General features: G+C 44.1%; 10 non-coding genes across 10 annotated transcripts; 4 read left to right on the top strand and 6 right to left on the bottom strand.

The window, feature by feature from the left end:
- Window positions 1-1,513: 1,513 nt before the first annotated feature.
- Window positions 1,514-1,586, bottom strand: trnar-ucg (transfer RNA arginine (anticodon UCG)). The gene has a single exon. It is a non-coding gene; the product is annotated as a tRNA-Arg (tRNA).
- A 1,193-nt stretch (window positions 1,587-2,779) lies between these two features.
- On the top strand, window positions 2,780-2,853 carry trnan-guu (transfer RNA asparagine (anticodon GUU)). Its single transcript has one exon. It is a non-coding gene; the product is annotated as a tRNA-Asn (tRNA).
- A 1,537-nt stretch (window positions 2,854-4,390) lies between these two features.
- On the top strand, window positions 4,391-4,472 carry trnas-uga (transfer RNA serine (anticodon UGA)). Its single transcript has one exon. It is a non-coding gene; the product is annotated as a tRNA-Ser (tRNA).
- Window positions 4,473-6,022: 1,550 nt separating this feature from the next.
- trnar-ucg (transfer RNA arginine (anticodon UCG)) lies at window positions 6,023-6,095 on the bottom strand. The gene has a single exon. It is a non-coding gene; the product is annotated as a tRNA-Arg (tRNA).
- A 1,193-nt stretch (window positions 6,096-7,288) lies between these two features.
- Window positions 7,289-7,362, top strand: trnan-guu (transfer RNA asparagine (anticodon GUU)). Its single transcript has one exon. It is a non-coding gene; the product is annotated as a tRNA-Asn (tRNA).
- A 1,536-nt stretch (window positions 7,363-8,898) lies between these two features.
- trnas-uga (transfer RNA serine (anticodon UGA)) lies at window positions 8,899-8,980 on the top strand. The gene has a single exon. It is a non-coding gene; the product is annotated as a tRNA-Ser (tRNA).
- Window positions 8,981-10,530: 1,550 nt separating this feature from the next.
- On the bottom strand, window positions 10,531-10,603 carry trnar-ucg (transfer RNA arginine (anticodon UCG)). Its single transcript has one exon. It is a non-coding gene; the product is annotated as a tRNA-Arg (tRNA).
- A 4,755-nt stretch (window positions 10,604-15,358) lies between these two features.
- trnar-ccu (transfer RNA arginine (anticodon CCU)) lies at window positions 15,359-15,431 on the bottom strand. Its single transcript has one exon. It is a non-coding gene; the product is annotated as a tRNA-Arg (tRNA).
- Window positions 15,432-21,688: 6,257 nt separating this feature from the next.
- On the bottom strand, window positions 21,689-21,761 carry trnar-acg (transfer RNA arginine (anticodon ACG)). The gene has a single exon. It is a non-coding gene; the product is annotated as a tRNA-Arg (tRNA).
- Window positions 21,762-22,924: 1,163 nt separating this feature from the next.
- Window positions 22,925-22,998, bottom strand: trnat-ggu (transfer RNA threonine (anticodon GGU)). The gene has a single exon. It is a non-coding gene; the product is annotated as a tRNA-Thr (tRNA).
- Between the last annotated feature and the right edge of the window lie 199 nt (window positions 22,999-23,197).

Here is a 23,197-nt window from a genome sequence, read left to right as displayed (position 1 = left end):
GGACCAGCGCCGTTTCGTTTTCGCTGGGACCTTTAACACTCTAAATCGCCTGGACCCACAGCCTGTGAAATCGATTCTTCAGCACCCACGATGGACGCTTTGCCGCTGGACACAGAGAACGATGCTTTTCTGCAACGAGCTTTCCAGCTGAATTTTCTCGGCAGCTCCGTACTGAACCTGTTCTCCATTGCAACATAGCGGAGGCTCGTCACGTCTATAGCAAGGCTGTGTAGGACCGCATACGCCACAGTGACTTGTACACAGACCACATGAAAGGCAAGCAAAATACACTTTTAAAATTCCAAAGACTCACAAGGTCAGAGAAACAGCGATGACCTGAACAGATCTGTTACAGAAGTCTAGGTTGACCTTTTTAGAGCTGTAATTGCATTTTTGTTTAATAGAAGATCAAATCTACTCGCATGTACCAGCACCTTACAGTTTATTGATGTTAATTCTGTTTAAGTAATAAGATTGCTAACGATGTTGGACTTTAGCCGGTGTTTTTTAGAACAAATTGCTTACACTTCTGTAAGGAATACGCAGTACGTGCCTTTGTCAGTCATTGCTCACCATACCTGTAACTTTCTTATCTAACTCACTTCCTCAAATGGTGAAGGTCCACAAACATAAATGAAAAAAAAACCCTTGTTGTAGATGAGGTGCACAAAAAAGCAGCCCCTGATAGTGTATAACACATTTATACTATTGCAGAGACACATGTAACATATATATACTGTATATATGAAACAGAAATAGAAACAGAAACAGGAATCGCTTACTCACCTGGAGAATCTCTGTAGGAATATCTAGCATTTATCAATGGAAATAAAAGCTGCTTTAATACAGTGCATGTTCAAACTCAAACCCTCAGCTGCTGTTCTTGTTTGTTTTGGGACAAATTGCAACTGAGCATCGCATGAGCCGTTACGTACCCTTATCTGTTAGGGAATTTCAAGGGAGGAGTTAGGTCAGAATGGGTAGGCTGCAAAACAACAAGTAAAGATTTATTCCAAGATGAAACGTTGTGGCGGTTTTCTTATCTTTTCAGCATGGACTAAACTTTTACGTGTTCCTTATATGCTATATATGTATATATTAGCACCAATGTCGTTCTTAAAAACTAACATGAAATTGTCAGGGACATTCAGCTATATACAAAGACGAGACAGACAAAGTAATAATTCTGTATTAACGTGGCCTACATATTGACGCAATGATCAAACTGACTGACATGTTCTGATTCAGATCCCCTGCAGTTCATGCCAATTAGAACAATAGCAATGCTGAGTCCTCCCCACCCTACTGAGCACAAATTCAGCTGCTCTCCAGTTCTGTTCTGCATGTTTTTTCATTGCAATTGAGCTCGGAGCTGGAGATGATCTCCATACAGTTCTGTGTTCACCAGCCCGCACTTGCGTGCTAATTTACGGGTTGTGGCAAATGCTTTTCTATAGTTCATATACATGACGGCAACCTGTTACCTAGGAACCTGAGAGGTTTAAAAGCCTCACGAGCCAGGCAGGACTCGAACCTACAATCTTCTGATCCGAAGTCAAACGCGTTATCCATTACGCCACTGGCCCATAGAACATGCGCTTGCACTCCACCACAGAGAGCTCTACACTGCTACTAGTAGTACACTTCCCCATCTAAATTTTCACAGCAAGAAACTTGTGTTTCCTACTATTTTTGTCAGGTTTAAAATATCATCTCCTTAAAACAGAAAAAGTGTTGATGTGTTGTGCTGAAATTCCGATTGATTTTGAATTCAAAGAAAAAAGGTTTTCTTCCAAAACACCATGAAATTGTCACATCTTGCAGACAATAGGTGTATTCCATGTTGAAAAGAGAAGAAAGAAAACCATGGAGCCTTTTACAGGTGTGAGGCTTCTTCAGGTGTGAGAAGACCTCACAGTCGAAACGCTGTGTTTCCGTTCTTCTCTTTTCAGCATGCAATAAACCTAGTACTTGTTCCTTTGCAGCCGAGGCATGCTGACGTAGCTACCCAGCTGAACATCTTGCAGACTCTACAGTACTTCTCTCCTGTAGAAGTAAAGCAGGGCTTGCTGGGTGAGCTTTTGCTCCGGTAAATTAGGTCACGTGTCATGTTAAATCACTTCTTCTAAACACAACATTTGCTGGTGCTAGCTTTCCCCATGAAAAGAGACATTTCCCTTACAGTACATGACATATCGTTTTTATTCTATCAATAAGTATAGAAATTAAACAAAAGAAAAAATGGTGTCGCCAAAGAATGCACAGCTCTGTCGCCTTGGGGAGGTGTCAAGGGCATTGAACTCCTTGGACATGAAAAGTGCCCGATAAATGCCATTTCTCATCATTTCTCTTGGCGTCAGTTCTGCTATTAAATGGGACGGAGGCAACGGGCTCAGAGAGCAGGTTAAGTGCACACCGAACGCAGATGTGTCCAAGTGTCTGTAAAAGCGCGGTGCTCCGCTGGCGCTGTTCCCTAGTGGCTTAAAGTGCCCGCCTAGTAAGCAGGCGATCCTGGGTCTGAATACCAGCGGTGCCTCTCTCCGTGTCTTGTTGTGCCGAATGTATCATTTCAGACAAACATGTACAGCTTGGTTCAGTTTAATGCAAGAATTCATTTCCTTTCTGGAATAACTTGTTTTTGAAGAAATCCATACAGCTTGTGAAAGATGAAATCCATTTCTTGGTTGTCAGTGGAAAAAGATTGCCGGCTGCAAGAAGCGCAAGTGATTGTTTTCTTTGACCATAAACCTGCAAATGTAGGGAGTACAAGCGGCCGTCAGTCTCTGTGGCGCAATCGGTTAGCGCGTTCGGCTGTTAACCGAAAGGTTGGTGGTTCAAGCCCACCCAGGGACGCATGTCTCCGTTTTTCCAATGTAAACATCATCACCGCTAAAGAAGATGGCGCAGAAGGCTCCACAGTCGAAACGTTGTGCTTCTTTTCTTCTCTTTTCAGCATGGAGTAAACCTTTGCTTGATCGTTTGCAGCCTACGCATGCTGACACAGCTACCTTTCTCTTAACGCGCCTCAATCATTATTCACCAAAACCATCAGCAGAATGTGTCGCCTTTGTGGTGATGTCACTCCTCTGCTTCACAAATGTCCTTAGTGACGGACCATTTCTTTCTGCCATTTTTCCGGAGCGGTTATTGATTGCTCCATCATTTCCCTCATACTTTCCATCCCTAGATTGAAAAAAAAAAAACAGAAACAGGCTGACAGGACGACAATCAAATTGCAAAAACTCATCAAAGCACTCGATAGAGTATTTGAATCCACAAGTAGCTACGAGCAACTTTGTCCTGGCTTGTATGAAAGTCGGAAAATGTCAAAAAGACAAAGATGGTGGCTTTTTCATATCTGTTCTTTTATTTTTAGTTCGTTGGCTCTTCTGTCCATTGTCCTCCTGCCTGGCTCTTGACCTGTGACTGTCTGAACGCACACATTAGACTTTCAGGCGGGGGATTTGTCCTGAGCCTCTGTGAAAGACCCACCCACCCCCATAAATAACTGCTCTAGAAACACATGAATGCAAAACTAAACCACAGCTTAAAGAGGAGCTCCAACTCAGTGCCATACTAATGTAAACGAAGTAATACTAAGACATGTTCTTATGGATTTGTCTTACCTTGAGATATGTAATTGGATTTCAGGATTAACTTCCTCATTCAATGTACTGGTGATTCTTTGCCTGGTCAGTACCTGGGTGGGAGACCTCCAGCGAACAATTAAGCTTGCTGCTGGAAGTGGTGTTAAGAGACTCTTAGGATCTTCCAGAGGTGTCTGTCCAATAGCACTAGTTGCCTTAGAGCTGGCTCAAACATTGCTCAAGAGTCTACCTTTCACAGATGCGCAAAGATGAATGATGGGGGTGCACGCTTCAAGGAGCCTTCCAACTGTAGGGACCGATTAGAGACGATCCGTAGCATGTGTTCATTTCCATATACGCCCCGTGTCTCAACGGTAGGACAGAGTCAAATACTGCCTCGACACGTAACAGCGTTATATTAAACCGCAGGACTTGAGGGCTGTTTTGTTTGAATGTTCAAGGCATTGGTAAGAGCGTAGGTCAAGGGCCATTGGTGCATCTCCTGTAACTGGAGTAAAAATGCTATTCAAAGTGCAGTGACTAAAATCGTCGTCCAGATGTCTCTGTTGTTGATTGCTTTCTGTCTAAGAACGTTCTGTTTTCATGTCCGAACGGGGAGACTTTATCATTCCAACTTGAAGCCACCCTTAAGTCCTCTGAGGTGTGTGTGTGTGTGCTTGCACGTATGGCGTAAAAGGTTTCTTAAACGGAGAGCGAACTTGAAAAAAGTTGCCTCCGCTGCCGCCGCCGCCTCGCACTCCCTGTTCGATTGTAGCAAGAAGGCAGCGGCCGCGGCGCTTGCTGTAGTCGTGGCCGAGTGGTTAAGGTGACGGACTTGAAATCCGTTGGGGTCTCCCCGCGCAGGTTCAAATCCTGCCGACTACGGCGTCCTTTGCATTTGGTTGCGTGCGTGCGTGTAAAAGGACCAGCGCCGTTTTGTTTTCGCTGGGACCTTTAACACTCTAAATCGCCTGGACCCACAGCCTGTGAAATCGATTCTTCAGCACCCACGATGGACGCTTTGCCGCTGGACACAGAGAACGATGCTTTTCTGCAACGAGCTTTCCAGCTGAATTTTCTCGGCAGCTCCGTACTGAACCTGTTCTCCATTGCAACATAGCGGAGGCTCGTCACGTCTATAGCAAGGCTGTGTAGGACCGCATACGCCACAGTGACTTGTACACAGACCACATGAAAGGCAAGCAAAATACACTTTTAAAATTCCAAAGACTCACAAGGTCAGAGAAACAGCGATGACCTGAACAGATCTGTTACAGAAGTCTAGGTTGACCTTTTTAGAGCTGTAATTGCATTTTTGTTTAATAGAAGATCAAATCTACTCGCATGTACCAGCACCTTACAGTTTATTGATGTTAATTCTGTTTAAGTAATAAGATTGCTAACGATGTTGGACTTTAGCCGGTGTTTTTTAGAACAAATTGCTTACACTTCTGTAAGGAATACGCAGTACGTGCCTTTGTCAGTCATTGCTCACCATACCTGTAACTTTCTTATCTAACTCACTTCCTCAAATGGTGAAGGTCCACAAACATAAATGAAAAAAAAACCCTTGTTGTAGATGAGGTGCACAAAAAAGCAGCCCCTGATAGTGTATAACACATTTATACTATTGCAGAGACACATGTAACATATATATACTGTATATATGAAACAGAAATAGAAACAGAAACAGGAATCGCTTACTCACCTGGAGAATCTCTGTAGGAATATCTAGCATTTATCAATGGAAATAAAAGCTGCTTTAATACAGTGCATGTTCAAACTCAAACCCTCAGCTGCTGTTCTTGTTTGTTTTGGGACAAATTGCAACTGAGCATCGCATGAGCCGTTACGTACCCTTATCTGTTAGGGAATTTCAAGGGAGGAGTTAGGTCAGAATGGGTAGGCTGCAAAACAACAAGTAAAGATTTATTCCAAGATGAAACGTTGTGGCGGTTTTCTTATCTTTTCAGCATGGACTAAACTTTTACGTGTTCCTTATATGCTATATATGTATATATTAGCACCAATGTCGTTCTTAAAAACTAACATGAAATTGTCAGGGACATTCAGCTATATACAAAGACGAGACAGACAAAGTAATAATTCTGTATTAACGTGGCCTACATATTGACGCAATGATCAAACTGACTGACATGTTCTGATTCAGATCCCCTGCAGTTCATGCCAATTAGAACAATAGCAATGCTGAGTCCTCCCCACCCTACTGAGCACAAATTCAGCTGCTCTCCAGTTCTGTTCTGCATGTTTTTTCATTGCAATTGAGCTCGGAGCTGGAGATGATCTCCATACAGTTCTGTGTTCACCAGCCCGCACTTGCGTGCTAATTTACGGGTTGTGGCAAATGCTTTTCTATAGTTCATATACATGACGGCAACCTGTTACCTAGGAACCTGAGAGGTTTAAAAGCCTCACGAGCCAGGCAGGACTCGAACCTACAATCTTCTGATCCGAAGTCAGACGCGTTATCCATTACGCCACTGGCCCATAGAACATGCGCTTGCACTCCACCACAGAGAGCTCTACACTGCTACTAGTAGTACACTTCCCCATCTAAATTTTCACAGCAAGAAACTTGTGTTTCCTACTATTTTTGTCAGGTTTAAAATATCATCTCCTTAAAACAGAAAAAGTGTTGATGTGTTGTGCTGAAATTCCGATTGATTTTGAATTCAAAGAAAAAAGGTTTTCTTCCAAAACACCATGAAATTGTCACATCTTGCAGACAATAGGTGTATTCCATGTTGAAAAGAGAAGAAAGAAAACCATGGAGCCTTTTACAGGTGTGAGGCTTCTTCAGGTGTGAGAAGACCTCACAGTCGAAACGCTGTGTTTCCGTTCTTCTCTTTTCAGCATGCAATAAACCTAGTACTTGTTCCTTTGCAGCCGAGGCATGCTGACGTAGCTACCCAGCTGAACATCTTGCAGACTCTACAGTACTTCTCTCCTGTAGAAGTAAAGCAGGGCTTGCTGGGTGAGCTTTTGCTCCGGTAAATTAGGTCACGTGTCATGTTAAATCACTTCTTCTAAACACAACATTTGCTGGTGCTAGCTTTCCCCATGAAAAGAGACATTTCCCTTACAGTACATGACATATCGTTTTTATTCTATCAATAAGTATAGAAATTAAACAAAAGAAAAAATGGTGTCGCCAAAGAATGCACAGCTCTGTCGCCTTGGGGAGGTGTCAAGGGCATTGAGCTCCTTGGACATGAAAAGTGCCCGATAAATGCCATTTCTCATCATTTCTCTTGGCGTCAGTTCTGCTATTAAATGGGACGGAGGCAACGGGTTCAGAGAGCAGGTTAAGTGCACACCGAACGCAGATGTGTCCAAGTGTCTGTAAAAGCGCGGTGCTCCGCTGGCGCTGTTCCCTAGTGGCTTAAAGTGCCCGCCTAGTAAGCAGGCGATCCTGGGTCTGAATACCAGCGGTGCCTCTCTCCGTGTCTTGTTGTGCCGAATGTCTCATTTCAGACAAACATGTACAGCTTGGTTCAGTTTAATGCAAGAATTCATTTCCTTTCTGGAATAACTTGTTTTTGAAGAAATCCATACAGCTTGTGAAAGATGAAATCCATTTCTTGGTTGTCAGTGGAAAAAGATTGCCGGCTGCAAGAAGCGCAAGTGATTGTTTTCTTTGACCATAAACCTGCAAATGTAGGGAGCACAAGCGGCCGTCAGTCTCTGTGGCGCAATCGGTTAGCGCGTTCGGCTGTTAACCGAAAGGTTGGTGGTTCAAGCCCACCCAGGGACGCATGTCTCAGTTTTTCCAATGTAAACATCATCACCGCTAAAGAAGATGGCGCAGAAGGCTCCACAGTCGAAACGTTGTGCTTCTTTTCTTCTCTTTTCAGCATGGAGTAAACCTTTGCTTGATCCTTTGCAGCCTACGCATGCTGACACAGCTACCTTTCTCTTAACGCACCTCAATCATTATTCACCAAAACCATCAGCAGAATGTGTCGCCTTTGTGGTGATGTCACTCCTCTGCTTCACAAATGTCCTTAGTGACGGACCATTTCATTCTGCCATTTTTCCGGAGCGGTTATTGATTGCTCCATCATTTCCCTCATACTTTCCATCCCAAGATTGAAAAAAAAAAACAGAAACAGGCTGATAGGACGACAATCAAATTGCAAAAACTCATCAAAGCACTCGATAGAGTATTTGAATCCACAAGTAGCTACGAGCAACTTTGTCCTGGCTTGCATGAAAGTCGGAAAATGTCAAAAAGACAAAGATGGTGGCTTTTTCATATCTGTTCTTTTATTTTTAGTTCGTTGGCTCTTCTGTCCATTGTCCTCCTGCCTGGCTCTTGACCTGTGACTGTCTGAACGCACACATTAGACTTTCAGGCGGGGGATTTGTCCTGAGCCTCTGTGAAAGACCCACCCACCCCCATAAATAACTGCTCTAGAAACACATGAATGCAAAACTAAACCACAGCTTAAAGAGGAGCTCCAACTCAGTGCCATACTAATGTAAACGAAGTAATACTAAGACATGTTCTTATGGATTTGTCTTACCTTGAGATATGTAATTGGATTTCAGGATTAACTTCCTCATTCAATGTACTGGTGATTCTTTGCCTGGTCAGTACCTGGGTGGGAGACCTCCAGCGAACAATTAAGCTTGCTGCTGGAAGTGGTGTTAAGAGACTCTTAGGATCTTCCAGAGGTGTCTGTCCAATAGCACTAGTTGCCTTAGAGCTGGCTCAAACATTGCTCAAGAGTCTACCTTTCACAGATGCGCAAAGATGAATGATGGGGGTGCACGCTTCAAGGAGCCTTCCAACTGTAGGGACCGATTAGAGACGATCCGTAGCATGTGTTCATTTCCATATACGCCCCGTGTCTCAACGGTAGGACAGAGTCAAATACTGCCTCGACACGTAACAGCGTTATATTAAACCGCAGGACTTGAGGGCTGTTTTGTTTGAATGTTCAAGGCATTGGTAAGAGCGTAGGTCAAGGGCCATTGGTGCATCTCCTGTAACTGGAGTAAAAATGCTATTCAAAGTGCAGTGACTAAAATCGTCGTCCAGATGTCTCTGTTGTTGATTGCTTTCTGTCTAAGAACGTTCTGTTTTCATGTCCGAACGGGGAGACTTTATCATTCCAACTTGAAGCCACCCTTAAGTCCTCTGAGGTGTGTGTGTGTGTGCTTGCACGTATGGCGTAAAAGGTTTCTTAAACGGAGAGCGAACTTGAAAAAAGTTGCCTCCGCTGCCGCCGCCGCCTCGCACTCCCTGTTCGATTGTAGCAAGAAGGCAGCGGCCGCGGCGCTTGCTGTAGTCGTGGCCGAGTGGTTAAGGTGACGGACTTGAAATCCGTTGGGGTCTCCCCGCGCAGGTTCAAATCCTGCCGACTACGGCGTCCTTTGCATTTGGTTGCGTGCGTGCGTGTAAAAGGACCAGCGCCGTTTCGTTTTCGCTGGGACCTTTAACACTCTAAATCGCCTGGACCCACAGCCTGTGAAATCGATTCTTCAGCACCCACGATGGACGCTTTGCCGCTGGACACAGAGAACGATGCTTTTCTGCAACGAGCTTTCCAGCTGAATTTTCTCGGCAGCTCCGTACTGAACCTGTTCTCCATTGCAACATAGCGGAGGCTCGTCACGTCTATAGCAAGGCTGTGTAGGACCGCATACGCCACAGTGACTTGTACACAGACCACATGAAAGGCAAGCAAAATACACTTTTAAAATTCCAAAGACTCACAAGGTCAGAGAAACAGCGATGACCTGAACAGATCTGTTACAGAAGTCTAGGTTGACCTTTTTAGAGCTGTAATTGCATTTTTGTTTAATAGAAGATCAAATCTACTCGCATGTACCAGCACCTTACAGTTTATTGATGTTAATTCTGTTTAAGTAATAAGATTGCTAACGATGTTGGACTTTAGCCGGTGTTTTTTAGAACAAATTGCTTACACTTCTGTAAGGAATACGCAGTACGTGCCTTTGTCAGTCATTGCTCACCATACCTGTAACTTTCTTATCTAACTCACTTCCTCAAATGGTGAAGGTCCACAAACATAAATGAAAAAAAAACCCTTGTTGTAGATGAGGTGCACAAAAAAGCAGCCCCTGATAGTGTATAACACATTTATACTATTGCAGAGACACATGTAACATATATATACTGTATATATGAAACAGAAATAGAAACAGAAACAGGAATCGCTTACTCACCTGGAGAATCTCTGTAGGAATATCTAGCATTTATCAATGGAAATAAAAGCTGCTTTAATACAGTGCATGTTCAAACTCAAACCCTCAGCTGCTGTTCTTGTTTGTTTTGGGACAAATTGCAACTGAGCATCGCATGAGCCGTTACGTACCCTTATCTGTTAGGGAATTTCAAGGGAGGAGTTAGGTCAGAATGGGTAGGCTGCAAAACAACAAGTAAAGATTTATTCCAAGATGAAACGTTGTGGCGGTTTTCTTATCTTTTCAGCATGGACTAAACTTTTACGTGTTCCTTATATGCTATATATGTATATATTAGCACCAATGTCGTTCTTAAAAACTAACATGAAATTGTCAGGGACATTCAGCTATATACAAAGACGAGACAGACAAAGTAATAATTCTGTATTAACGTGGCCTACATATTGACGCAATGATCAAACTGACTGACATGTTCTGATTCAGATCCCCTGCAGTTCATGCCAATTAGAACAATAGCAATGCTGAGTCCTCCCCACCCTACTGAGCACAAATTCAGCTGCTCTCCAGTTCTGTTCTGCATGTTTTTTCATTGCAATTGAGCTCGGAGCTGGAGATGATCTCCATACAGTTCTGTGTTCACCAGCCCGCACTTGCGTGCTAATTTACGGGTTGTGGCAAATGCTTTTCTATAGTTCATATACATGACGGCAACCTGTTACCTAGGAACCTGAGAGGTTTAAAAGCCTCACGAGCCAGGCAGGACTCGAACCTACAATCTTCTGATCCGAAGTCAGACGCGTTATCCATTACGCCACTGGCCCATAGAACATGCGCTTGCACTCCACCACAGAGAGCTCTACACTGCTACTAGTAGTACACTTCCCCATCTAAATTTTCACAGCAAGAAACTTGTGTTTCCTACTATTTTTGTCAGGTTTAAAATATCATCTCCTTAAAACAGAAAAAGTGTTGATGTGTTGTGCTGAAATTCCGATTGATTTTGAATTCAAAGAAAAAAGGTTTTCTTCCAAAACACCATGAAATTGTCACATCTTGCAGACAATAGGTGTATTCCATGTTGAAAAGAGAAGAAAGAAAACCATGGAGCCTTTTACAGGTGTGAGGCTTCTTCAGGTGTGAGAAGACCTCACAGTCGAAACGCTGTGTTTCCGTTCTTCTCTTTTCAGCATGCAATAAACCTAGTACTTGTTCCTTTGCAGCCGAGGCATGCTGACGTAGCTACCCAGCTGAACATCTTGCAGACTCTACAGTACTTCTCTCCTGTAGAAGTAAAGCAGGGCTTGCTGGGTGAGCTTTTGCTCCGGTAAATTAGGTCACGTGTCATGTTAAATCACTTCTTCTAAACACAACATTTGCTGGTGCTAGCTTTCCCCATGAAAAGAGACATTTCCCTTACAGTACATGACATATCGTTTTTATTCTATCAATAAGTATAGAAATTAAACAAAAGAAAAAATGGTGTCGCCAAAGAATGCACAGCTCTGTCGCCTTGGGGAGGTGTCAAGGGCATTGAGCTCCTTGGACATGAAAAGTGCCCGATAAATGCCATTTCTCATCATTTCTCTTGGCGTCAGTTCTGCTATTAAATGGGACGGAGGCAACGGGTTCAGAGAGCAGGTTAAGTGCACACCGAACGCAGATGTGTCCAAGTGTCTGTAAAAGCGCGGTGCTCCGCTGGCGCTGTTCCCTAGTGGCTTAAAGTGCCCGCCTAGTAAGCAGGCGATCCTGGGTCTGAATACCAGCGGTGCCTCTCTCCGTGTCTTGTTGTGCCGAATGTCTCATTTCAGACAAACATGTACAGCTTGGTTCAGTTTAATGCAAGAATTCATTTCCTTTCTGGAATAACTTGTTTTTGAAGAAATCCATACAGCTTGTGAAAGATGAAATCCATTTCTTGGTTGTCAGTGGAAAAAGATTGCCGGCTGCAAGAAGCGCAAGTGATTGTTTTCTTTGACCATAAACCTGCAAATGTAGGGTGCACAAAAGACTGTCAGACTCTGTGGTGCTGAAAAGTTGGTGGTTCAAGCCCCTCCAGTATGCGTGTCTCAGTTTTTCCAATGTAAACATCATCACCATCGCTAAAGAAGATGGCGCAGAAGGCTCCACAGTCGAAACGTTGTGCTTCTTTTCTTCTCTTTTCAGCATGGAGTAAACCTTTGCTTTATCCTTTGCAGCCTAAGCATGCTGACGCAGCTACCTTTCTCTTAACACGCCTCAATCATTATTCACCAAAACGATCAGCAGAATAAGTCGCCTTTGTGGTGATGTCACTCCTCTGCTTCACAAATGTCCTTAGTGACGGACCATTTCTTTCTGCCATTTTTCCGGAGCGGTTATTGATTGCTCCATCATTTCCCTCATACTTTCCATCCCTAGATTGAAAAAAAAAAAACAGAAACAGGCTGACAGGACGACAATCAAATTGCAAAAACTCATCAAAGCACTCGATAGAGTATTTGAATCCACAAGTAGCTACGAGCAACTTTGTCCTGGCTTGCATGAAAGTCGGAAAATGTCAAAAAGAAAAAGATGGTGGCTTTTTCATATCTGTTCTTTTATTTTTAGTTCGTTGGCTCATCTGTCCATTGTCCTCCTGCCTGGCTCTTGACCTGTGACTGTTTGAACGCACACAGTAGACTTTCATGCAGGGGATTTGTCCTGAGCCTCTGTGAAGGACCCACCCACCCCCATAAATAACTGCTCTAGAAACACATGAATGCAAAACTAAACCACAGCTTAAAGAGGAGCTTGTCATGACCGCCAGGCAGTTAAGACCAACTCTTAAGCAATCTAAACAGCACCAGCAGAGGGTGATTATTAACAAACGCCGCCACACGAGTTAACCCACCTGCACACACTCCACCGTGGGGTACGCAGTGCTATTTTTACCATCTTTACTTGCTTCCCGCTGGTATTGAGTCTACTCCTTGAGAGCTCTACCTGGCGTTTTTTCCATTACCTCGTTTATTCTGGATATTGGACTCCCCTTCTGCCTTTTCGACTTTGGACCTCGCCTCTCACCTCGGACTGTTTGCCACCAGTGTTCTCCCTGGATTACGACTTACCTTACGCCTCTTGACCACGAAACAAAGCAAAGCAGAGCAAAACAAAATGAACAAACGAAAAGCCTCACGTCCCGCACTTGCGTGTTACGCCGTTACGTGCCCAAGCGGTATTGTACTTCATCTTAGCACTGCACCCCGGGGCGTACGGTATATGGGAACGAGCACACGCCATAAATCGTCTCGAATCACTCCCTACAGCTGTAAGGCACCTTGAAGCGTGCACCCCCAACATTTTTCTTTGCGCATCTGTGAAAGGTAAACTCTTGAGCAAACTCTGAACCAGCTCTAAGGAAACTAATCCGATTAGACGTTACTTTGACTCATCCTTTAAGGGAACCTTGTTAATTGGAGAAATCAATGATTTCGAATGAATTCTGTATGCGTTAAAAGATAGCTATACACAGAAAACATGCAGGACACTTCTCATGATGTTTCCCGAGCCGAAACACAGTGCGTTTTTCCAAGCCCTCTGACAAAGCCCGCCCACTGAAAACTGCAGCAGATCGTGTAAAGACGTTCAACTTTGTAACTACTGCACGCACAGGAAGCAGAATAAATTCCTCTTTTCAAACTGTCAAAGGTTTGCTTTGCGAACACTGCAGGACATCGCACAATCTCTTTTGAATGGGGACAAACGATTTCTTATGGGGCACAGTAAGTACAGACGTTTAAAAAGCTCCACTCATGCCGACGATGCAGCATGAAGAAGCGCAACCTAACGTTTGCATTCCTAGCAAATTCCTTTTATTTTTTGATAAATAAAGACAGTCTTGTTTAACAAACAACACACACAACATTTTACATTGTCAATTCAATTCAAATCAATGTATTTCTATATAGCACCTTTCACAACAAGGTTGTCCCAAGGCACTTAACAATGCAAGTTGTTAAGAGCCTTGTGTCTAATATGCCGCCTAGGTAACGTGCTGTCTCTTTGAGGCAGATGTTTAAATCCTCTGAGTTAAGTGCTGAAGTTATAGTAGTCCTATCAGTATTGTTGCCTCCGATCAACAGATCCTCATTTTTCTCAGAGTTGAGTAACAAAAAGTTTTCACACATCCAAGTATTTCCTTCCTTAATGCATTTAACTAAAGTGATAATAGAAGAGTTGTCATTTGGTGGAAACAAAATGTTTATTTGAGTGTCATCAGCATATGAATGAAAGTTCATATTATTTTTTCTTATTATCCTACCTAGCAGCAGCATGTAGAGAGAGAGAGCAATATTGGTCCCGGCACTGATCCATCTGGTACCCCAAATTGAACTGGTGACGTTGATGAAGCAGTACAATTATTAGATATTTGAACATAATGAAAACGATGAGTAAAATGTGAAGTAAACCACTGAAGGACGGTTCCAGATAAGCCAACCTCAAACTCAAGCCTGTGTAACAAAACAGAGAGGTCAACCGTGTCAAAGGCAGCTCTAAGATCTAGAAGCAAAGCACAAGCACTGTTGCATTCCCTGCATCAGTAGCTAAGAGAATATCATTTACGACTCTTGTTAATGCAGTTTCAGAAACCAGACTAAAATTTCTCAAGTATATTATTTGAATCCAGATATGATTGACGTTGGGCAACAACTATTCTCCCAAGACTTTTAGATTGAAATGGGACCTTTGAGACAGGCCTGTAGTTGTTAAGAACTTGTTGATCCAAATTTGACTTCTTAAGAGCGGTCTAACAACCGCTACCTTAAATTGATCAGGTACAACGCCTGACGCAAGCGATGCATTCATCATACTAATTATAGGTCCTGCCAGTCCTTCGAGGGAATCTTTGACTAGCTGAGTGGGGATGGGATCTAGCGAACAGGTGGTTGACTTTGTCTTACGTCTGTGTTTATGAGTCCACCATAAGAAGAAATCTGAACAGGAGTGGTGATCATGCGAGGTCACCATGGAGGAAACCACTGCTCTCCCCCCCAAAAAAACCACCACTGCCCCTCTCAAGTTTGCTAAAGACCACATGGATGTTCCACAGCAACTCCTGGAACAATGTTCTGTGGACAGTGACAAAAGTTGAACATGTTGGTAAATGTGCACAACGTTATGTTTGGAGATAACAAAACACTGCATACCAACTCCAAAACCTCATCCCACCTGGGAAGCATAGCGGAGGCTGTACGGCTTGCAATCATCGAGGGACCGATGAATTCCAAGATGTATCAGGAAATTCTACAGCAGAATGTCAGGGTGTCTGCCTGTGATCTAAAACTCGAAAGACGCTGGGTCATGCAGCATGACAAAAACAAAGGAGTACATCAACAACAGAGTGGCTGAAACAATAGAAATTCCGTATTTTGGGATGGCCGAGTAAGAGTCCTGACCCCAATCCCATTGAAGTGCTGTGGCGTGATCTGAAGCAGGCCGTTCAGTGCAAGACATCTCCCAACTGTATGTGAGAGAAAAGCAGAGACGCTCACTGAGTAAGGTGGGGTTGCAGCTTTGCAAATCAAAAGGACATTTGTACGCTCAAAAAGGGACAGTAGCACCCCAGATGGGACTCGAACCCACAATCCCTGGCTTAGGAGGCCAGTGCCTTATCCATTAGGCCACTGGGGCACACTGGGTTGGGTCGATCACGCTGATGAAGAGCCAGTTTTTTTTTTCCTTTGCTTTTTCAAAGGGATCCCCAAAATTAGGAAAGTTAGGCAGCAGAAGGTTTACTGTGACCTGAGAAGGACCGGCATCCAATCACGGTGGTACACACACACACGCTCTCACTCATCTGAGCTACACGGCTACCAAGATGATCTCAGGTGCGCCGAGCTGGTACGGAACATATTGAACTGATCGACGGCGAATTGTCTCTCAGACAGGCTTTTCACCTCTGAGCTCCCTGACTGACAGTAATCAGCTAGGTAGTGAAACAGTCAGCTGCTTCTAAACCTTAAACAGTTGCATCTCGGCGCTTCCACGGAGAGATGATTTGAAAGCCGAACATCGCCCATTGGGAACACCTTACTATCACTAGTTTAAGAGACTCTTAAGGTCTTGCAGAGGTGCCTGTCTAATAGCATGCGCTTTGCAAGCTATAGGTGTTTAGGCTGAGGCAGAATGCCTGTTAACAAAATGTTTTTCTAAAGGGGCCTCGCACTCTTTTCCAAGCAATGGTCACCATCCCCACCGAGTGTCACAACGTAGTCATGTCCTAGGATGTCACCTGTTAGTCTCCATTTGTCTGCCACCAACACTTTAGGTTACGGGGTCACAACCGCACCCCGGAGAGCAGAGGAGCCGTTGTCGTTCTGGCGGCGCAGATTGGGCTGAAGGTGGGGCGCTTGAATCTCGCTGTTGGAGGCCGTCTGAAACTGACCCAAGCCTTTCCCTTGAATTAAATGTAAATAAATAAATGAACCCCAGATGCACATGGAATCAATCACGTGTTTCCTTTGAGCCGTTTCAAAGACAGCTCCAGAGTTTACCTTGCACAGATGCGCAAAGATTAATGATGGGGGTGCACGCTTCCAGGCGCCTTACAACTGTAGGGACTGATTAGAGACAATTCGTAGCGTGTGTTCGTTTCCATATACGCCCCGTGTTGCAATGGTAGGATGAAGTCAAATACGGCTTGGACGCGTAACGGCATTCTATCCAACTGCAGGACTTGAGGGTTTTTTGTGCTTTGTTCTGTTTTCGTTGACATCGCATTCGTAAGAGCGTCAAAAAAAGGCAATTCCAGCATCTAACACGAATAAAAGGGCTATTGAAACTGCAGGGCTGCGCAGCTTCTAAAATCCTTGCACACAATTCTCCGTTATTGTTACTTCCTTCTTTCTGTCTAACAAAGTTCCCTTTTCCTGACCGGACGGGGAGACTTTATCATTCCAACTTGAAGCCAGCCTTAAGTCCTCTGAGGCGCATTTGTCTGCTAGCATGCATTTTGTGAAAGTTTTTTTTGTTGTTGTTAAACGGAAAGCGACTTTGAAAAAGGTTTCCGCCGCTGCCCGGCACTCTATGTTAGACTGCATCAAAAAGGCAGTGGCGGCGGCGGCGGCCGAGTGGTTAGGGCGATGGACTAGAAATCCATTGGGGTCTCCCTGCGAAGCTTCGAGTCCTGCCGCCTACGGTGTCGTCGTGTGTCTGCGCAACAAAGGAAAAGCACCTGTTTCACTTTTCCCGCAACTTTTAAAACGCGAATGATCTGGATTTCTACATGATTGGCTCTTAAAATGTGATCTGATCTTCATCTGACGCATAATAATAAATAAAGACAGTCTTGTTTAACAAACAACACACACAACATTTTACATTGTCAATTCAGTTCAAATCAATGTATTTCTATATAGCACCTTTCACAACAAGGTTGTCTCAAGGCACTTAACAATGCAAGTTGTTAAGAGCCTTGTGTCTAATATGCCACTTAGGTTACGTGCTGTCTCTTTGAGGCAAATGTTTAAATCCTCTGAGTTAAGTGCTGAAGTTATAGTAGTCCTATCAGTATTGTTGCCTCCGATCAACAGATCCTCATTTTTCTCAGAGTTGAGTAACAAAAAGTTTTCACACATCCAAGTCTTTCCTTCATTAATGCATTTAACTAAAGTGATAATAGAAAAGTTGTCGTTTGGTGTGAACAAAATGTTTATTTGAGTGTCATCAGCATATGAATGAAAGTTCATATTATTTTTTCGTATTATCCTACCTAGCAGCAGCATGTAGAGAGAGAGAGCAATATTGGCCCCGGCACTGATCCGTCTGGTACCCCAAATTGAACTGGTGACGTTGATGAAGCAGTACAATTATTAGATATTTGAACATAATGAAAACGATGAGTAAAATGTGAAGTAAACCACTGAAGGACGGTTCCAGATAAGCCAACCTCAAACTCAAGCCTGTGTAACAAAACAGAGAGGTCAACCGTGTCAAAGGCAGCTCTAAGATCTAGAAGCACAAGCACTGTTGCATTCCCCACATCAGTAGCTAAGAGAATATCATTTACGACTCTCGTTAATGCAGTTTCAGAAAGCAGATTGAAATTTCTCAAGTATATTATTTGAATCCAGATACGATTGACATTGGGCAACAACTATTCTCTCAAAACTTTTAGATTGAAATGGGACCTTTGAGACAGGCCTGTAGTTGTTAAGAACTTGTGGATCCAAATTTGACTTCTTAAGGAGCGGTCTAACAACCGCTACCTTAAATTGATCAGGTACAACGCCTGACGCAAGCGATGCATTCATCATACTAATTATAGGTCCTGCCAGTCCTTCGAGGGAATCTTTGACTAGCTGAGTGGGGATGGGATCTAGCGAACAGGTGGTTGACTTTGTCTTACGTCTGTGTCCATGAGTCCACCATAAGAAGAAATCTGAACAGGAGCGGTGATCATGCGAGGTCACCACGGAGGAAACCACTGCTCTCCCCCCAAAAAAAACCACCACTGCCCCTCTCAAGTTTGCTAAAGACCACATGGATGTTCCACAGCAACTCCTGGAACAATGTTCTGTGGACAGACATGACAAAAGTTGAACTTGTTGGTAAATGTGCACAGCGTTATGTTTGGAGATAACAAAACACTGCATACCAACTCCAAAACCTCATCCCACCTGGGAAACATGGCGGAGGCTGTACGGCTTGCAATCATCGAGGGACCGATGAATTCCAAGATGTATCAGGAAATTCTACAGCAGAATGTCAGGGTGTCTGCCTGTGATCTAAAACTCGAAAGAGGCTGGGTCATGCAGCATGACAAAAACAAAGGAGTACATCAACAACAGAGTGGCTGAAACAGAAGAAATTCCGTATTTTGGGATGGCCAAGTAAGAGTCCTGACCCCAATCCCATTGAAGTGCTGTGGCGTGATCTGAAGCAGGCCGTTCAGCGCAAGACATCCCAAAAATATACATGAACTGAAACAGTTTTGCATAGAGGAATAGGCCAAAATACCTCCTAACCGCTGCTCAGGTCTGACCAGCCGCTACAGAAAGTGGGGATTGAGGTTTTTGTCATAAAGGAGGTTCCACTAGCTCCTTAATATAAGGGTTCACGTACTTTTTCCATCAATGACCTTGATTGTTTAAACCATTTGGTCAATAAAGAAACAGCAATGTCAAATGTTGGGCGTGTGTTGTTTGTTAAATCAGACTCTCTTTATTAATTATTATGACTTAGATAAAGATAAGATCACATGTTAGGAGCCATTCATGCAGAAATACACATCATTCCGAAGGGCTGTTTACAAAAGTTTTTCTCCCAACTGTATGTGAGAGAAAAGAAGAGACGCTCACTGAGTAAGGTGGGGTTGTAGCTTTGCAAATCAAAAGGACATTTGTACGCTCAAAATGGGACAGGAGCACCCCAGATGGTACTCAAACCCACAATCCCTGGCTTAGGAGGCCAGTGTCTTAGCCATTAGGCCACTGCGCCACACTGGGTGAGGTCGATCATGCTGATGAAGAGCCAGTTTTTTTTCCTTTGCTTTTTCAAAGGGATCCCCAAAATTAGGGAAGTTAGGCAGCAGAAGGTTTACTGTAACCTGAGAAGGACCGGCATCCAATCACGGTGGTACACACACACACGCTCTCACTCATCTGAGCTACACGGCTACCAAGATGATCTCAGTTGCGCCGAGCTGGTACGGAACATATTGAACTCATCGACGGCGAATTGTCTCTCAGACAGGCTTTTCACCTCTGAGCTCCCTGACTGACAGTAATCCGCTAGGTAGTGAAACAGTCAGCTGCTTCTAAGCCTTAAACAGCTGCATCTCGGCGCTTCCACAGAGAGATGATTTGAAAGCCAAACATCGCCCATTGGGAACACCTTACTATCACTAGTTTAAGAGACTCTTAAGGTCTTGCAGAGGTGCCTGTCTAATAGCATGCGCTTTGCAAGCTATAGGTGTTTGGACTAAGGCAGAATGCCTGTTAACAAAATGTTTTTCTAAAGGGGCCTCGCACTCTTTTCCAAGCAATGGTCACCATCCCCACCGAGTGTCACAATGTAGTCATGTCCTAGGACATCACCTGTTAGTCTCCATTTGTCTGCCACCAACACTTTAGGTTACGGGGTCACAACCGCACCCCGGAGACCAGAGGAGCCGTTGGCGTTCTGGCGGCGCAGATTGGGCTGAAGGTGGGGCGCTTGAATCTCGCTGTTGGAGGCCGTCTGAAACTGACCCAAGCCTTTCCCTTGAATTAAATGTAAATAAGAAATGAACCCCAGATGCACATGGAATCAATCACGTGTTTCCTTTGAGCCGTTTCAGAGACTGCTACAGAGTTTACCTTGCACAGATGCGCAAAGATTAATGATGGGGGTGCACGCTTCCAGGCGTCTTACTACTGTAGGGAGTGATTGAGACAATTCGTAGCTTGTGCTCATTTCCCTCTATTCCCCGTGTTACAGTGGTAGGATGACGTAAATTCCTGCTTCGACACGTAACGGGACTATAATCAAGTGCAGGAGCTGAGGGCTTTAGTTTTGTTTCGTTTTCCATGGCGTTCGTAAGCGCGCAAATCAAAGGCAATTCCTGCGTCTAACACGAATGTAAATGCTTTTGAAAGTGCAGTGTGGTGCAGCTTGTAAAATCCTTGTCCACATTTTTGGTTTGTTGATGTTTTTTTCTGTCTGCCAAAGTTGCGTTTTGACATCCGGACTGGGGGACTTTATCATTTGAACGTGAAGCCAGCCTTAAACCCTCTGAGGCGTGTCTGTCTGCCGGCACGAATCTTGTGAAAGGTATTTTTTTTTAACGGAGAGCAACTTTAAAAAGGTTTCCGCAGCCACCTCGCAGTCCGTGTTTGATTATAGGAGGAATACGGCGGCGGCGAGTTCGCATTTGTCGTGCTCGAGTGGTTAAGGCGATGGGCTCGAAATGCGTTGGGGCTTCCCCGCGCAGGTTCGAAACCTGCCGACTCCGGCGTCTGCCGCACGTCGCCTTGTGCCTGCACGGCAGAGGCGAAGTGCCGCTTCTCCTTTCCTGGTACTATAACAACGCGAAATCGCTTGGACCCGCTGCCATTGAAATCAATTCTTCAGATAACCACACATTTTGCGTTCGCACCTCTGGTGCTCTACTTATACCTTTGAAAACCTAATGAATAAAGCTGAAAGAACCGACACGATATGTAGGTGCTGGTAAAGCACGCAGTAAAGAACTGTTAACAGCAAGGGTTTCAGTGGGTTAACTGAGGAGAAGGGCGTGATCGCTAATTGTTGACTTTTTATTTGGTGTTAGAAACACTCTTACTGTGCATGACGTGCAACAAATGTAGCCACAGAAATTGCATCACGCTTTCATGTATGCTATTGCAGACACCAACGTTGCCTAGATAGAAAACCGAAATAGCCGTGGGTTTGCTTGCTGGTCTGAAGGATCTCTCTTCGAATCTCTATCATTTGTCAATGGAAGTAAAAGGCGCTGCAATCTCATACGTTCAGAATCAAACCCGCAGCTGTTGTTCGACTTTATTTCTTGACTAATTACAACTGAGTGTCGCATGAGCAGTTACATAAACTTGTCTGGTATATTTGAACACAAATGCCGTTCTTCAATTAAAACTAACAGAACATTGTCAGGGACATTCAGTTCTATACAAACAAGAGACAGACAAGAGAATATTTCTACCGTTCATGTGGACTACGTGTTGACTTACTGATCGGAATAATTGAAAGGTTCGGGCTCATAGCCGATGCAGTGCGTGCTAATTAGAACAGCAACGCTGAGCTCTCAGCACCGTACTGAGCCCAGGTGTTTTTCTAAAGCTGTCAGGTGCAGTTCATTTACATGAAGGAAATCTCTTACCGGGTACGATTACAATGCAGTAAGTAGCACAGACTACTTAGGGAGTAGCCAGATGCGTTTAAAAACGACCCGAGCCAGGCAGGAGTCGAACCTGCAATCTCCTGAGCCGTAGTCAGACGCGTTATCCATTGCGCCACTGGCCCCGGTGTGACACTGCAGGACTGTAACCCAGTGAGATCAGCACTGCAACTAGTAAAATATTACCCCCGGTCCATTCTTTACCAAAAGTGAGAAAGACCTGTTTTCTACATTTTGTCTGTTTTAAAACCATATCTCAAACCAAACCAAGAGTCTGTCTTTTGCACTGATATTCTGATTCATTTCGATTTCAAAGAAAAAAAAAACATTATCTTCCAAAGCATCATAAAATTGTCCCTTCCTCCAGACTCTACTTCTCTCTTGTAGTAGTACAGCAGACCTTTCCAGGTGAGCAGATCACAGAGTCCGAAATATGCTTCCTCCATCAAGAAAAGTACCTGAACATGACTCTGTCTTCATAAAAGCACCCCTGTAATAAAGAAATTAAATCCGAAATCAAGAGGGCAGTTGCCTACTGAAGTTCAAGAAGTCATCAATTTTAACCTAGCAACACATTAAAGGCTGCATCTATACAAGTACGATTCTAGAAATGCTCACCAGATTACGTTTTAAGAAGGAACTGCGCCTCAGGTTCCGCCGAGATCTTAACTTGGATGGCAGGATTCAGAGTCCGGAGTGCGGACTGATGGCGCACGGAGGGTCCACATACTGTGGATCCCTCAGTTTTCTTCCGCGTGTTTAAACCGCCAGCGTGTGACTCCCCTGTCCCCGTGACCTCATTGCTCTGCTCTCGCCTCTGTGCAGCTGAGCCCGACTCATGGTAAAGTGGAAAAAAGTATGCCCTCAACGTGGGATTTACTCTGGATCGAGGATAGATGTCACTTTTTTATCATTGAACAGGATGTATGTGATGTGGCGACTAGGTTCAATTTTGTATCCTCTTTAAAAGATTAAGGACTGGGGTGAGCGTGATTTACCACCCTTTCAGCTAAGAACCCGACATGCGGACCGTTTAAGCTGCATAGACTCGGTTGTTTAACTCGTCTCCGTTAGCAGGGTTAAGGTTAAAGAAAAAAAACATTGCTGACTTCTTTTTTTTTTTGCCAGCCGCCAGCGCTGATTAGCAAGGTTTGTATTTCATGTTTTGCAAGTTGCATCCATTTTAAGAAAAACAAGTCGCGTTAAAGACAGGAAATGAATACTTGCAAGTCTAGCCGTAGGCGGTTGTCTGTAAGGACCAGTTCTGTTTGAGAAAACAGAACAAAGAAGGCACCGCTGGGATTTGAACCCAGGATCTCCTATTTACCAGGCAGGCGCTTTAACCAACTAAGCCCCGGCGCCCCAGGAGCATTATCCTTTTGCAGCCACTTGGACACACCACTCAGACACATCTGCATTCGGTGTGTGCTCCGCCTGCTCGCTGAGCAAGTTGCCACCTTTACATACAATAGCAATATCAACACCAAGAGAAAGGGTGACAAATGGCTTTTATCTGGAACTTTTGATGTCCAAGGAGCTCAATTTGCTTTCTGTGTACAAC

The sequence above is a fragment of the Lepisosteus oculatus genome, unplaced genomic scaffold (genome assembly GCF_040954835.1).
Source record: "Lepisosteus oculatus isolate fLepOcu1 unplaced genomic scaffold, fLepOcu1.hap2 HAP2_SCAFFOLD_83, whole genome shotgun sequence".
NCBI classification, from domain to species: Eukaryota; Metazoa; Chordata; class Actinopteri; order Semionotiformes; family Lepisosteidae; genus Lepisosteus; species Lepisosteus oculatus.
Note: the sequence above shows the minus strand (reverse complement) of the source record. Positions and strands in the feature narration are given on the sequence as shown.